Consider the following 15,367-nt stretch of genomic DNA (forward strand, 5'->3'; position numbering starts at 1 on the left):
TCATCTCCCGTCTGGATTACTGCAACTCGCTGTTGGCTGGGCTCCCTGCCTGTGCCATTAAACCCCTACAACTCATCCAGAACGCCGCAGCCCGTCTGGTGTTCAACCTTCCCAAGTTCTCTCACGTCACCCCGCTCCTCCGCTCTCTCCACTGGCTTCCAGTTGAAGCTCGCATCCGCTACAAGACCATGGTGCTTGCCTACGGAGCTGTGAGGGGAACGGCACCTCCGTACCTTCAGGCTCTGATCAGGCCCTACACCCAAACAAGGGCACTCCGTTCATCCACCTCTGGCCTGCTCGCCTCCCTACCTCTGAGGAAGCACAGTTCCCGCTCAGCCCAGTCAAAACTGTTCGCTGCTCTGGCACCCCAATGGTGGAACAAGCTCCCTCACGACGCCAGGACAGCGGAGTCAATCACCACCTTCCGGAGACACCTGAAACCCCACCTCTTCAAGGAATACCTGGGATAGGATAAAGTAATCCTTCTAACCCCCCCCCCTTAAAAGATTTAGATGCACTATTGTAAAGTGGTTGTTCCACTGGATATTATAGGTGAATGCACCAATTTGTAAGTCGCTCTGGATAAGAGCGTCTGCTAAATGACTAAAATGTAAAAAATGTAAATAATATATTCTAAATAAAAATATAAACGCAACGTGTAACAATTTCACCGATTTTACTGAGTTCATATAAGGAAATCATTCAATTGATATAAATTCATTAGGCCCTAATCAATGCATTTTACATGATTGGGCAGGGGCACAGGCATGAGTGGGTCTGGGAGGGCATTGGCCCACCCACTTGGGACCCAGGCCCAGCCAATCAGAATGAGTTTTTCCCCACAAAAGGGCTTTATTACAGACAGAAATACTCCTCAGTTTCATCAGTTGTCCAGGTGGCTGGTCTCAGACGATCCCGCAGGTGAAAAACCCGGATGTGGAGGTCCTGGGCTGGTGTGGTTACACGTGGTCTGCGGTTGTGAGGCCGGTTGGACGTACTGCCATATTCTCTAAAACGACGTTGGAGGCGGCTGTGGCGGAGAAATTAACATTAAATTATCTGGCAACAGCTCTGGTGGACATTCCTGCAGTCAGCATGTCAATTACACACTCCCCCAAAACAACAGACATCTGTGGCCATTGTGTTGTGTGACAAAACTGCACATTTTAGAGTGGCCTTTTATTGTCCCCCAGCACAAGGTGCACCTGTGTAATGATCATGCTGTTTTTTTTTTTTTGTAACAGTATTTTTTATTGGAGTTTCACAATTTTCACCCATATTAAGAGATACAACAACAAAGACAAGGCAAAAAAAAACAGCACTCACTTACACATATCCGTATGTATGCACGCACGCACGCACGCACGTACACACACACACCATTTCCCTCTCCCCGCTCAGCGCTTCTCTCACCCCATCCCCCGCATTGCGTCTCTCAATACATACATTTTAAACAAACATAAACAGAGATAAAAAATAAATAAAAATAAAAATAATAATAATAAAAAATTACATTTAAAAAAAATTACAAATTTAAAAAATATATAAACAAATAAAAAGCTCAGTTTAAACCAAGAAGTTGACTTCCCCACGTGGAACGTCCAGTGTAATTCTGAAATACATAGATCACCGTTCTAAGAGAATCCTCGCAGCATAACAGCTGACACTTCAGGTTCTAGGTAATGTAGGTAAAGATATTCCAGCGGCACCCATTCAAACAGTATCTTATGCCAATCTTTAATAGAGGGAACCTTATCACTAATCCACTGTAAAAGTATGTTTTTTCCTCGCTGCGAAGGTGAGGATGTTGTAAAGCCTCCTCTTACCCACAGAAGTTACATGCCTACTAGGGAGACCTAACAGTAGAGAGACTGGGTCCAATTCTAGATCGACCCGCTCTAGGATCTTTTCACACCAGACCAATATCTTTGTATTTTTGGGGTACATGACCATAAACAATGTGTCAGGGTGTCTGAATCAGTTTTACATTTGAGACACTGAGGAGAAGTGGAAGAAGGGGCTAAAATGCATGTCTGCCATTTGGGGATATATGCAATCTGTGTATTACTCTTAATTGAATTGCTCGCGTACGATTACAGATAGATATTGTCCTCCCACATCTCTTCGTCAATAGTAACAGACAGTTCTTTCTTTCTCCCACACTTGTTTCACCCTCTGTGTATCGACAACGGAAAGGGACCTTATAAAGCATCATAAAACAGACTTACAGACATTTTCCTTTGTGGGAAAAAAAGCATTCTTTCAATGACAGACATATCAGGGTTGCCATGTAAAGGTGGTGCTCTTCAGAATATAATGTCTTACTTGTAGGAAATGGAAAAAGTCCTGCTTTTGGGAGTTGATATTTCTCGACCATCTGCTCAAATGACAATAAAATCTTATCCGCAAATAAGTCATTTAGTCTGCGTATGCCCTTATTAAGCCAAACGTTAAAGCCAGCATCCAGCAATCCTGGGGGCGAAATCTGTGTTGTTAAGAATTGGGGTAAGAGCAGAGGTTAGTTTGGACCTTCCCAAGGAAACGATGAACTGACTTCCATACTTTGAGTGTGTTAAGTGTAATGGGGTTGTTGCAGTGATCTTTTACAGACTTGAAACTTGTGAAAAACAAAAGATCCTGTAAAGGGGTATTTTGAAAGAGAAGTCTCAATGTCTAACCAAAATAGAGGAGTCATCGTTTGTGATCCAGTCTGAGATATAACATAGGTGGGGACACCACTGATAGAACCTGATATTGGGAAGATCCAAGCCGCCGTTAGAACTTGGCAGCTGCAATATTGCCATCTTAAGTCTTGGCTTGCGTTTACTCCATTATAAAGGAACTTAGCCATCCATTTACATCCTTTATTAGCTTATCGGAGAGTAATACTGGGATCATTTGGATTGGGTAGAGTAGCCTAGGTAAAATGTTCATTTCCAAGAGGGATAGTCTATCCAACCATGAAATCGGAAGAGAGTTCCAGCGCTCCAGATCCTGTCTTATTGTGTCGAACAAGGGAACAAAAAAACTCTAGGATACCCTGGAACACTCTAAACCACCCTAGAACTCTAAACCACCCTGGAACACTCTAGAACACTCTAAACCACCCTGAAACACTCTAAACCACCCTGAAACACTCTAAACCACCCTGAAACACTCTAAACCACCCTGAAACACTCTAAACCACCCTAGAACTCTAAACCACCCTGAAACACTCTAAACCACCCTAGAACTCTAAACCACCCTGGAACACTCTAAACCACCCTAGAACTCTAAACCACCCTAGAACTCTAAACCACCCTGAAACACTCTAAACCACCCTGAAACACTCTAAACCACCCTGAAACACTCTAAACCACCCTGAAACACTCTAAACCACCCTGGAACACTCTAAACCACCCTGAAACACTCTAAACCACCCTGAAACACTCTAAACCACCCTGAAACACTCTAAACCACCCTAGAACTCTAAACCACCCTGGAACACTCTAGAACACTCTAAACCACCCTGGAACACTCTAGAACACTCTAAACCACCCTGAAACACTCTAAACCACCCTGAAACACTCTAAACCACCCTGAAACACTCTAAACCACCCTAGAACTCTAAACCACCCTAGAACACTCTAAACCACCCTGAAACACTCTAAACCACCCTAGAACTCTAAACCACCCTGAAACACTCTAGAACACTCTAAACCACCCTGAAACACTCTAAACCACCCTGAAACACTCTAAACCACCCTGAAACACTCTAAACCACCCTGAAACACTCTAAACCACCCTGAAACACTCTAAACCACCCTGAAACACTCTAAACCACCCTGAAACACTCTAAACCACCCTAGAACACTCTAAACCACCCTGAAACACTCTAAACCACCCTGAAACACTCTAAACCACCCTGAAACACTCTAAACCACCCTGAAACACTCTAAACCACCCTGAAACACTCTAAACCACCCTGAAACACTCTAAACCACCCTAGAACTCTAAACCACCCTGGAACACTCTAGAACACTCTAAACCACCCTGAAACACTCTAAACCACCCTGAAACACTCTAAACCACCCTGGAACACTCTAGAACACTCTAAACCACCCTGAAACACTCTAAACCACCCTGAAACACTCTAAACCACCCTGAAACACTCTAAACCACCCTAGAACTCTAAACCACCCTAGAACACTCTAAACCACCCTGAAACACTCTAAACCACCCTAGAACTCTAAACCACCCTGAAACACTCTAGAACACTCTAAACCACCCTGAAACACTCTAAACCACCCTGAAACACTCTAAACCACCCTGAAACACTCTAAACCACCCTAGAACACTCTAAACCACCCTAGAACACTCTAAACCACCCTGAAACACTCTAAACCACCCTGAAACACTCTAAACCACCCTAGAACACTCTAAACCACCCTGAAACACTCTAAACCACCCTGAAACACTCTAAACCACCCTAGAACACTCTAAACCACCCTGAAACACTCTAAACCACCCTGAAACACTCTAAACCACCCTAGAACTCTAAACCACCCTGAAACACTCTAAACCACCCTGAAACACTCTAAACCACCCTGAAACACTCTAAACCACCCTGAAACACTCTAAACCACCCTAGAACACTCTAAACCACCCTAGAACACTCTAAACCACCCTGAAACACTCTAAACCACCCTGAAACACTCTAAACCACCCTAGAACACTCTAAACCACCCTGAAACACTCTAAACCACCCTAGAACTCTAAACCACCCTGAAACACTCTAGAACACTCTAAACCACCCTGAAACACTCTAAACCACCCTGAAACACTCTAGAACACTCTAAACCACCCTAGAACTCTAAACCACCCTGAAACACTCTAGAACACCCTGAAACACTCTAGAACACCCTGAAACAAGGGAACAAAATTGGCTTTGTACATTTGTTGGAATTTAGGAGTTACAGATATACCCAGATACGTAAAACCTGAGGGAGAGCATTTAAAAGGGAAGGGGGGAGAAGTATTAGATACAGAGTGAAGGTTACCAAGTGGCATAGCCTCCGATTTAGTTAGGTTAATCTTGTAGCCCCGAGAATTCGCTGAATAACTCCAATAATATTAATAAAAGAGATGTGATTGAAGTCTCGGGATTAGAAAATGAATATCAGGACATCATCAGCATACAAGCTTATTTTATGGTGAACATCACCAATGAGCAGCCCCTGTATAGCAGGCGTTACCCTGATGGCCTCGGCCAGTGGTTCCATAACGAGTGCAAATAGGAGAGGGGACAAAGGACAGCCCTGTCTGGTACCTCTGTGTATAGGGAAGCTATTTGACCGTAGTCCATTAGTAAGGACAGCAGCCTGAGGATCATCATATAAACCTTTCACCCATTTTCTAAAGTTGTCCCCCAGACCAAATTTATTTAGAGCAAAGAATAGGTAAGACCACTCCACACGATCAAATGCTTTTCTCAGCATCTAGGGAGAGCACAAGACCATCCATAGCACTTCGTTGGTAGACTTCAATTACATTAAGAAGCCGTCTGACATTGTTACATGACCTACGTCCCTTAATGAAGCCAGTTTGGTCTCCTATGATCATGCTGTTTAATCAGCTTCTTGATATGCCACACCTGTCAGGTGGATGAATTATCTTGGCGAAGGAGAATGCTCACTAACAGGAATATAGTGACAGCTGCCCAGTGACACGAGCCTACCAGACGAGCTAAATTACTCTATGCTCGCTTTGAAGCAAGCAACACTGAAGCATGCATGAGAGCATCAGTTGTTCCGGATGACTGTGTAATCACGCTCTCCGTTGCCGATGTGAGTAAGACCTTTAAACAGGTCAACATTCACAAGGCCGCAGGGCCAGATGGATTACCAGGACGTGTACTCCGAGCGTGCACTGACCAACTGACAAGTGTCGTCACTGACATTTTCAACCTCTCCCTGTCCGAGTCTGTAATACCTGTCCGAGTCTCTATTGCACTCCACACTGCCCTTTCCCACCTGGACAAAAGGAACACCTATGTGAGAATGCTATTCATTGACTACAGCTCAGCGTTCAACACCATAGTGCCCTCAAAGGTCATCACTAAGCTAAGGACCCTGGGACTAAACACCTCCCTCTGCAACTGGATCCTGGACTTCCTGACGGGCCGCCCCCAGGAGGTGATGGTAGGTTACAACACATCTGCTACACTGATCCTCAACACAGGGGCCCCTCAGGGGTGCGTGCTCAGTCCCCTCCTGTACTCCCTGTTCACCCATGACTGCATGGCCAGGCACGACTCCAACACCACCATTAAGTTTGCCGACGACACAACAGTGGTAGGTCTGATCACCGACAACGACGAGACAGCCTATAGGGAGGAGGTCAGAGACCTGGCCAGGTGGTGCCAGGATAACAACCTCTCCCTCAACGTGATCAAGACTAAGGAGATGATTGTGGACTACAGGAAAAGGAGGACCGAGCTCGCCCCCATTCTCATCGACGGGGCTGTAGTGGAGCAGGTTGAGAGCTTCAAGTTCCTTGGTGTCCACATCACCAACAAACTAGAATGATCCAAACACACCAAGAAAGTCATGAAGAGGGCAAGACAAAGCCTATTCCCCCTCAGGAGACTGAAAATATTTGGCATGTGTCCTCACTATGTGTGCTTGCACACATGCATCTCTCCAGAGTGCTGATTCCCTGTAACGGCTGTTGGATGGAGTAGACCAAGGTGCAGCGTGGTTAGTGCTCATCATGAAATTTTATGGAAAATGAGAACACAACTAAACAAAAGACAACAGCCAAACAGTTCTGTCAGGTAACAAATGACTAAACAGAAAACAACCACCCACAAAACCCAAAGGAAAACAGGCTGCCTAATTATGGCTCCCAATCAGCAACAACAATATACAGCTGTCCCTGATTGAGAGCCATACCCGGCCGAAACAAAGAAATACCAATCATAGAAAAAAAGGACATAGAATGCCCACCCCGACTCACGCCCTGACCAACCAAAATAGAGACATAAAAGGATCTCTAAGGTCAGGGCGTGACATTCCCAATACCCATTTAAGAAAAAGGCTCCCTAACCCAATATGCTTCTTATGTATCAATTGTCATCATATAAACTTTAAACAGACAAAAGGCAAAATAACTCGATCATTGTTATGTATGTCAGCTGAGCAAGTCGCCTCATTTCATTTCTGGACACCTTTTTATTGATGAAGTGTCAATAGGAACTATTGGATTCCATGTATGTGTTCAACACGGTGCAATATTACCAGGGCACCGAATGTCGTTGCGACTACTGTTCCGCCAGCAAGAATAAGGCAGTGAACTCAGTGATTTCCCTTCAAAATAAAAGTCCCGCAATGAAGTTGGGTGAAAAAATAATACAAATGATCGAAATTCGTAACATTTTATAAAGAAATATTAGCATAATTTTGCTTAACAATATAAAAAAATAATAATAAAGTGAATCGTCTTTATAGCACAAATAAATATTAGAGCGTTGACATTCTTGTTAAAAGCATTAAAAGTAATGATTTTAGATTGTTATTATGGTAACAACAGTAATACAAAATAACAAAACAATTATTTATAATTCTATTTTTAAAGATGATTATAATAACAATATGAAGAAGAATAATATTATTATAATAATTAACTTTAGAAAACAATTTTTTTGTAAAGTTCCCCTGTTTAAGGGAACTGCGGGGTTCTTGTACCGGTTCCACCCGGTACGTAGTGGTTAGAGCGTTGGACTAGTTAACCGAAAGGTTGCAGGTTCAAATCCCTGAGTTGACCAGGTAAAAAATCTGTCGTTCTGCCCCCTGAACAAGGCAGTTAACCCACTGTTCCTAGTCCGTCATTGAAAATAAGAATTTGTTCTTAACTGACTTGCCTCGTTAAATAAAGGAACATTTTTAAAAAATAATTGTAAAATTCGCATATAAATCAATGGCATGCATTGAACAATAGCCCTGGTTTCCATGGATACAGTAGTATATTTTCTGAGCCTGGAATGTCCCGCCAACCGTTTTCATTCGCTCTTCCCGACTGTCCATCAACTCCTGGCTGAACTTCCTGTCACAGCCACTGACAGCAGGAGAGAGAGTGGGTTCATCACTGTACTACATGCAGGAGAGAGAGTGGGTTCATCACCGTACTACATGCAGGAGAGAGAGTGGGTTCATCACCGTAGTACATGCAGGAGAGAGTGGGTTCATCACCGTAGTACATGCAGGAGAGAGAGTGGGTTCATCACCGTAGTACATGCAGGAGAGAGAGTGGGTTCATCACCGTAGTACATGCAGGAGAGAGAGTGGGTTCATCACCGTACTACATGCAGGAGAGAGAGTGGGTTCATCACCGTAGTACATGCAGGAGAGAGAGTGGGTTCATCACCGTAGTACATGCAGGAGAGAGAGTGGGTTCATCACCGTAGTACATGCAGGAGAGAGTGGGTTCATCACCGTAGTACATGCAGGAGAGAGAGTGGGTTCATCACCGTAGTACATGCAGGAGAGAGTGGGTTCATCACCGTAGTACATGCAGGAGAGAGTGGGTTCATCACCGTAGTACATGCAGGAGAGAGAGTGGGTTCATCACCGTAGTACTACATGCAGGAGAGAGAGTGGGTTCATCACCGTAGTACATGCAGGAGAGAGAGTGGGTTCATCACCGTAGTACATGCAGGAGAGAGAGTGGGTTCATCACCGTAGTACATGCAGGAGAGAGAGTGGGTTCATCACCGTAGTACATGCAGGAGAGAGAGTGGGTTCATCACCGTAATACATGCAGGAGAGAGAGTGGGTTCATCACCGTAGTACATGCAGGAGAGAGTGGGTTCATCACCGTAGTACATGCAGGAGAGAGTGGGTTCATCACCGTAGTACATGCAGGAGAGAGAGTGGGTTCATCACTGTACTACATGCAGGAGAGAGAGTGGGTTCATCACCGTAGTACATGCAGGAGAGAGTGGGTTCATCACCGTAGTACATGCAGGAGAGAGAGTGGGTTCATCACCGTAGTACATGCAGGAGAGAGAGTGGGTTCATCACCGTAGTACATGCTGGAGAGAGAGTGGGTTCATCGCCGTAGTACATGCAGGAGAGAGAGTGGGTTCATCACCGTAGTACATGCAGGAGAGAGTGGGTTCATCACCGTAGTACATGCAGGAGAGAGAGTGGGTTCATTACCGTAGTACTACATGCAGGAGAGAGAGTGGGTTCATCACCGTACTACATGCAGGAGAGAGAGTGGGTTCATCACCGTAGTACATGCAGGAGAGAGTGGGTTCATCACCGTAGTACATGCAGGAGAGAGAGTGGGTTCATCACTGTACTACATGCAGGAGAGAGAGTGGGTTCATCACCGTAGTACATGCAGGAGAGAGAGTGGGTTCATCACCGTACTACATGCAGGAGAGAGAGTGGGTTCATCACCGTAGTACATGCAGGAGAGAGGGTGGGTTCATCACCGTAGTACATGCAGGAGAGAGTGGGTTCATCACCGTAGTACATGCAGGAGAGAGAGTGGGTTCATCACTGTACTACATGCAGGAGAGAGAGTGGGTTCATCACCGTAGTACATGCAGGAGAGAGTGGGTTCATCACCGTAGTACATGCAGGAGAGAGAGTGGGTTCATCACCGTAGTACTACATGCAGGAGAGAGAGTGGGTTCATCACCGTAGTACATGCAGGAGAGAGAGTGGGTTCATCACCGTAGTACATGCAGGAGAGAGAGTGGGTTCATCACCGTAGTACATGCAGGAGAGAGAGTGGGTTCATCACCGTAGTACATGCAGGAGAGAGAGTGGGTTCATCACCGTAATACATGCAGGAGAGAGAGTGGGTTCATCACCGTAGTACATGCAGGAGAGAGTGGGTTCATCACCGTAGTACATGCAGGAGAGAGTGGGTTCATCACCGTAGTACATGCAGGAGAGAGAGTGGGTTCATCACTGTACTACATGCAGGAGAGAGAGTGGGTTCATCACCGTAGTACATGCAGGAGAGAGTGGGTTCATCACCGTAGTACATGCAGGAGAGAGAGTGGGTTCATCACCGTAGTACATGCAGGAGAGAGAGTGGGTTCATCACCGTAGTACATGCTGGAGAGAGAGTGGGTTCATCGCCGTAGTACATGCAGGAGAGAGAGTGGGTTCATCACCGTAGTACATGCAGGAGAGAGTGGGTTCATCACCGTAGTACATGCAGGAGAGAGAGTGGGTTCATCACCGTAGTACTACATGCAGGAGAGAGAGTGGGTTCATCACCGTAGTACATGCAGGAGAGAGAGTGGGTTCATCACCGTAGTACATGCAGGAGAGAGAGTGGGTTCATCACCGTAGTACATGCAGGAGAGAGAGTGGGTTCATCACCGTAGTACATGCAGGAGAGAGAGTGGGTTCATCACCGTAATACATGCAGGAGAGAGAGTGGGTTCATCACCGTAGTACATGCAGGAGAGAGTGGGTTCATCACCGTAGTACATGCAGGAGAGAGTGGGTTCATCACCGTAGTACATGCAGGAGAGAGAGTGGGTTCATCACTGTACTACATGCAGGAGAGAGAGTGGGTTCATCACCGTAGTACATGCAGGAGAGAGTGGGTTCATCACCGTAGTACATGCAGGAGAGAGAGTGGGTTCATCACCGTAGTACATGCAGGAGAGAGAGTGGGTTCATCACCGTAGTACATGCTGGAGAGAGAGTGGGTTCATCGCCGTAGTACATGCAGGAGAGAGAGTGGGTTCATCACCGTAGTACATGCAGGAGAGAGAGTGGGTTCATCACCGTAGTACATGCAGGAGAGAGTGGGTTCATCACCGTAGTACATGCAGGAGAGAGAGTGGGTTCATCACCGTAGTACATGCAGGAGAGAGTGGGTTCATCACCGTAGTACATGCAGGAGAGAGTGGGTTCATCACCGTAGTACATGCAGGAGAGAGAGTGGGTTCATCACTGTACTACATGCAGGAGAGAAAGTGGGTTCATCACTGTACTACATGCAGGAGAGAAAGTGGGTTCATCACCGTAGTACATGCAGGAGAGAGGGTGGGTTCATCACCGTAGTACATGCAGGAGAGAGAGTGGGTTCATCACCGTAGTACATGCAGGAGAGAGAGTGGGTTCATCACCGTAGTACATGCAGGAGAGAGAGTGGGTTCATCACCGTAGTACATGCAGGAGAGAGAGTGGGTTCATCACCGTAGTACATGCAGGAGAGAGAGTGGGTTCATCACCGTAGTACTACATGCAGGAGAGAGAGTGGGTTCATCACCGTAGTACATGCAGGAGAGAGAGTGGGTTCATCACCGTAGTACATGCAGGAGAGAGTGGGTTCATCACCGTAGTACATGCAGGAGAGAGAGTGGGTTCATCACCGTAGTACATGCAGGAGAGAGAGTGGGTTCATCACCGTAGTACATGCAGGAGAGAGAGTGGGTTCATCACCGTAGTACATGCAGGAGAGAGTGGGTTCATCACCGTAGTACATGCAGGAGAGAGTGGGTTCATCACCGTAGTACATGCAGGAGAGAGAGTGGGTTCATCACTGTACTACATGCAGGAGAGAGAGTGGGTTCATCACCGTAGTACATGCAGGAGAGAGTGGGTTCATCACCGTAGTACATGCAGGAGAGAGAGTGGGTTCATCACCGTAGTACATGCAGGAGAGAGAGTGGGTTCATCACCGTAGTACATGCAGGAGAGAGAGTGGGTTCATCGCCGTAGTACATGCAGGAGAGAGAGTGGGTTCATCACCGTAGTACATGCAGGAGAGAGAGTGGGTTCATCACCGTAGTACATGCAGGAGAGAGTGGGTTCATCACCGTAGTACATGCAGGAGAGAGAGTGGGTTCATCACCGTAGTACATGCAGGAGAGAGAGTGGGTTCATCACCGTAGTACATGCAGGAGAGAGTGGGTTCATCACCGTAGTACATGCAGGAGAGAGAGTGGGTTCATCACTGTACTACATGCAGGAGAGAGAGTGGGTTCATCACCGTAGTACATGCAGGAGAGAGTGGGTTCATCACCGTAGTACATGCAGGAGAGAGAGTGGGTTCATCACCGTAGTACATGCAGGAGAGAGAGTGGGTTCATCACCGTAGTACATGCTGGAGAGAGAGTGGGTTCATCGCCGTAGTACATGCAGGAGAGAGAGTGGGTTCATCACCGTAGTACATGCAGGAGAGAGAGTGGGTTCATCACCGTAGTACATGCAGGAGAGAGTGGGTTCATCACCGTAGTACATGCAGGAGAGAGAGTGGGTTCATCACCGTAGTACATGCAGGAGAGAGTGGGTTCATCACCGTAGTACATGCAGGAGAGAGTGGGTTCATCACCGTAGTACATGCAGGAGAGAGAGTGGGTTCATCACTGTACTACATGCAGGAGAGAAAGTGGGTTCATCACCGTAGTACATGCAGGAGAGAGAGTGGGTTCATCACCGTAGTACATGAAGGAGAGAGAGTGGGTTCATCACCGTAGTACATGCAGGAGAGAGAGTGGGTTCATCACCGTAGTACATGCAGGAGAGAGAGTGGGTTCATCACCGTAGTACATGCAGGAGAGAGAGTGGGTTCATCACCGTAGTACTACATGCAGGAGAGAGTGGGTTCATCACCGTAGTACATGCAGGAGAGAGAGTGGGTTCATCACCGTAGTACTACATGCAGGAGAGAGAGTGGGTTCATCACCGTAGTACATGCAGGAGAGAGAGTGGGTTCATCACCGTAGTACATGCAGGAGAGAGTGGGTTCATCACCGTAGTACATGCAGGAGAGAGAGTGGGTTCATCACCGTAGTACATGCAGGAGAGAGAGTGGGTTCATCACCGTAGTACATGCAGGAGAGAGAGTGGGTTCATCACCGTAGTACATGCAGGAGAGAGTGGGTTCATCACCGTAGTACATGCAGGAGAGAGTGGGTTCATCACCGTAGTACATGCAGGAGAGAGAGTGGGTTCATCACTGTACTACATGCAGGAGAGAGAGTGGGTTCATCACCGTAGTACATGCAGGAGAGAGAGTGGGTTCATCACTGTACTACATGCAGGAGAGAGAGTGGGTTCATCACCGTAGTACATGCAGGAGAGAGTGGGTTCATCACCGTAGTACATGCAGGAGAGAGAGTGGGTTCATCACCGTAGTACATGCAGGAGAGAGAGTGGGTTCATCACCGTAGTACATGCAGGAGAGAGAGTGGGTTCATCGCCGTAGTACATGCAGGAGAGAGAGTGGGTTCATCACCGTAGTACATGCAGGAGAGAGAGTGGGTTCATCACCGTAGTACATGCAGGAGAGAGTGGGTTCATCACCGTAGTACATGCAGGAGAGAGAGTGGGTTCATCACCGTAGTACATGCAGGAGAGAGAGTGGGTTCATCACCGTAGTACATGCAGGAGAGAGTGGGTTCATCACCGTAGTACATGCAGGAGAGAGAGTGGGTTCATCACCGTAGTACATGCAGGAGAGAGAGTGGGTTCATCACCGTAGTACATGCAGGAGAGAGTGGGTTCATCACCGTAGTACATGCAGGAGAGAGAGTGGGTTCATCACCGTAGTACATGCAGGAGAGAGAGTGGGTTCATCACCGTAGTACATGCAGGAGAGAGAGTGGGTTCATCACCGTAGTACATGCAGGAGAGAGAGTGGGTTCATCACCGTAGTACATGCAGGAGAGAGTGGGTTCATCACCGTAGTACATGCAGGAGAGAGTGGGTTCATCACCGTAGTACATGCAGGAGAGAGTGGGTTCATCACCGTAGTACATGCAGGAGAGAGAGTGGGTTCATCACCGTAGTACATGCAGGAGAGAGTGGGTTCATCACCGTAGTACATGCAGGAGAGAGTGGGTTCATCACCGTAGTACATGCAGGAGAGAGAGTGGGTTCATCACCGTAGTACATGCAGGAGAGAGAGTGGGTTCATCACCGTAGTACATGCAGAGAGAGAGAGTGGGTTCATCACCGTAGTACATGCAGGAGAGAGAGTGGGTTCATCACCGTAGTACATGAAGGAGAGAGTGGGTTCATCACCGTAGTACATGAAGGAGAGAGAGTGGGTTCATCACCGTAGTACATGCAGGAGAGAGTGGGTTCATCGCCGTACTACATGCAGGAGAGAGTGGGTTCATCCCCGTAGTACATGCAGGAGAGAGAGTGGGTTCATCACCGTAGTACATGCAGGAGAGAGTGGGTTCATCACCGTAGTACATGCAGGAGAGAGAGTGGGTTCATCACCGTAGTACATGCAGGAGAGAGAGTGGGTTCATCACCGTAGTACATGCAGGAGAGAGTGGGTTCATCGCCGTAGTACATGCAGGAGAGAGAGTGGGTTCATCACCGTAGTACATGCAGGAGAGAGAGTGGGTTCATCACCGTAGTACATGCAGAGATTCATCGAAAATAATACATAGAGAATTTCAACCAGAAAAAAAGCACCTTGTGTTTGTCATGGATTAATATGAGTCGAACGGCAAGCTCCTAAACGAGGTCAGGATACCGGTCACAGCAATGGAGGGCCGACGTTTTGATCAAGAGACACCTTTTATAAAATATGTACATAGAAATATGTATTTGACAGTTATAAGGAAGGGGAAATCTTGTAGTTAGTCGTGTTTATAATTTGATTATAGTATATTTAGAAAGCCTATCTAAGCCGTATTCATAGGAAGTGCATCACATAACGTTTTATAAATATATTTATATTTTTAATCATATTTCAGATTTTAACCTTTCTTGGAGTATGCAGCATTACCAGTTATTGTGTATGGTCCTCTTAGGATAAATCATTATTATGCAGATTACATTTTAAAATGATATTTAGTTACATTTAACTGGTTAAATCCCGTCGTTAATTAGCCGATTTCATATTGGACGTACCGCACCGTAGTACACAACTTCCTGTTCGTTGTGTCGCGGTAATATGGTTCCTATTTCTACTCAGGAGCACCTCTAGTTTACATATCCACAGAGTGTACAACCCAAGGAGCATCACTGCTCGTTCTGTGGTCCTTACAGAGTGACCAATCAGTTTAAATGCAGTAATATTTGTATATTTTAATGTTGGACATATATATTACACCGTGCATAACTTCCTGTTTGTTGTGCAGCAGTAAACGGGGGTCTCATTCTGCTCAGGAACACTTCCACAGAGTTTACACCCTGTTGGGGGGGGGGGGGGTCTATTCTACTATCTGTACACGATGTACAGATCATTGCCAATGACTGGAACGAACTACAAAAATCTCTGAAACTGGAAACACTTATCTCCCTCACTAGCTTTAAGCACCAGCTGTCAGAGCAGCTCACAGATCACTGCACCTGTACATAGCCCATCTATAATTTAGCCCAAACTACTA

Source organism: Salmo salar, chromosome 17 (genome assembly GCF_965601325.2).
Source record: "Salmo salar chromosome 17, fSalSal1, whole genome shotgun sequence".
Classification (NCBI taxonomy): Eukaryota; Metazoa; Chordata; class Actinopteri; order Salmoniformes; family Salmonidae; genus Salmo; species Salmo salar.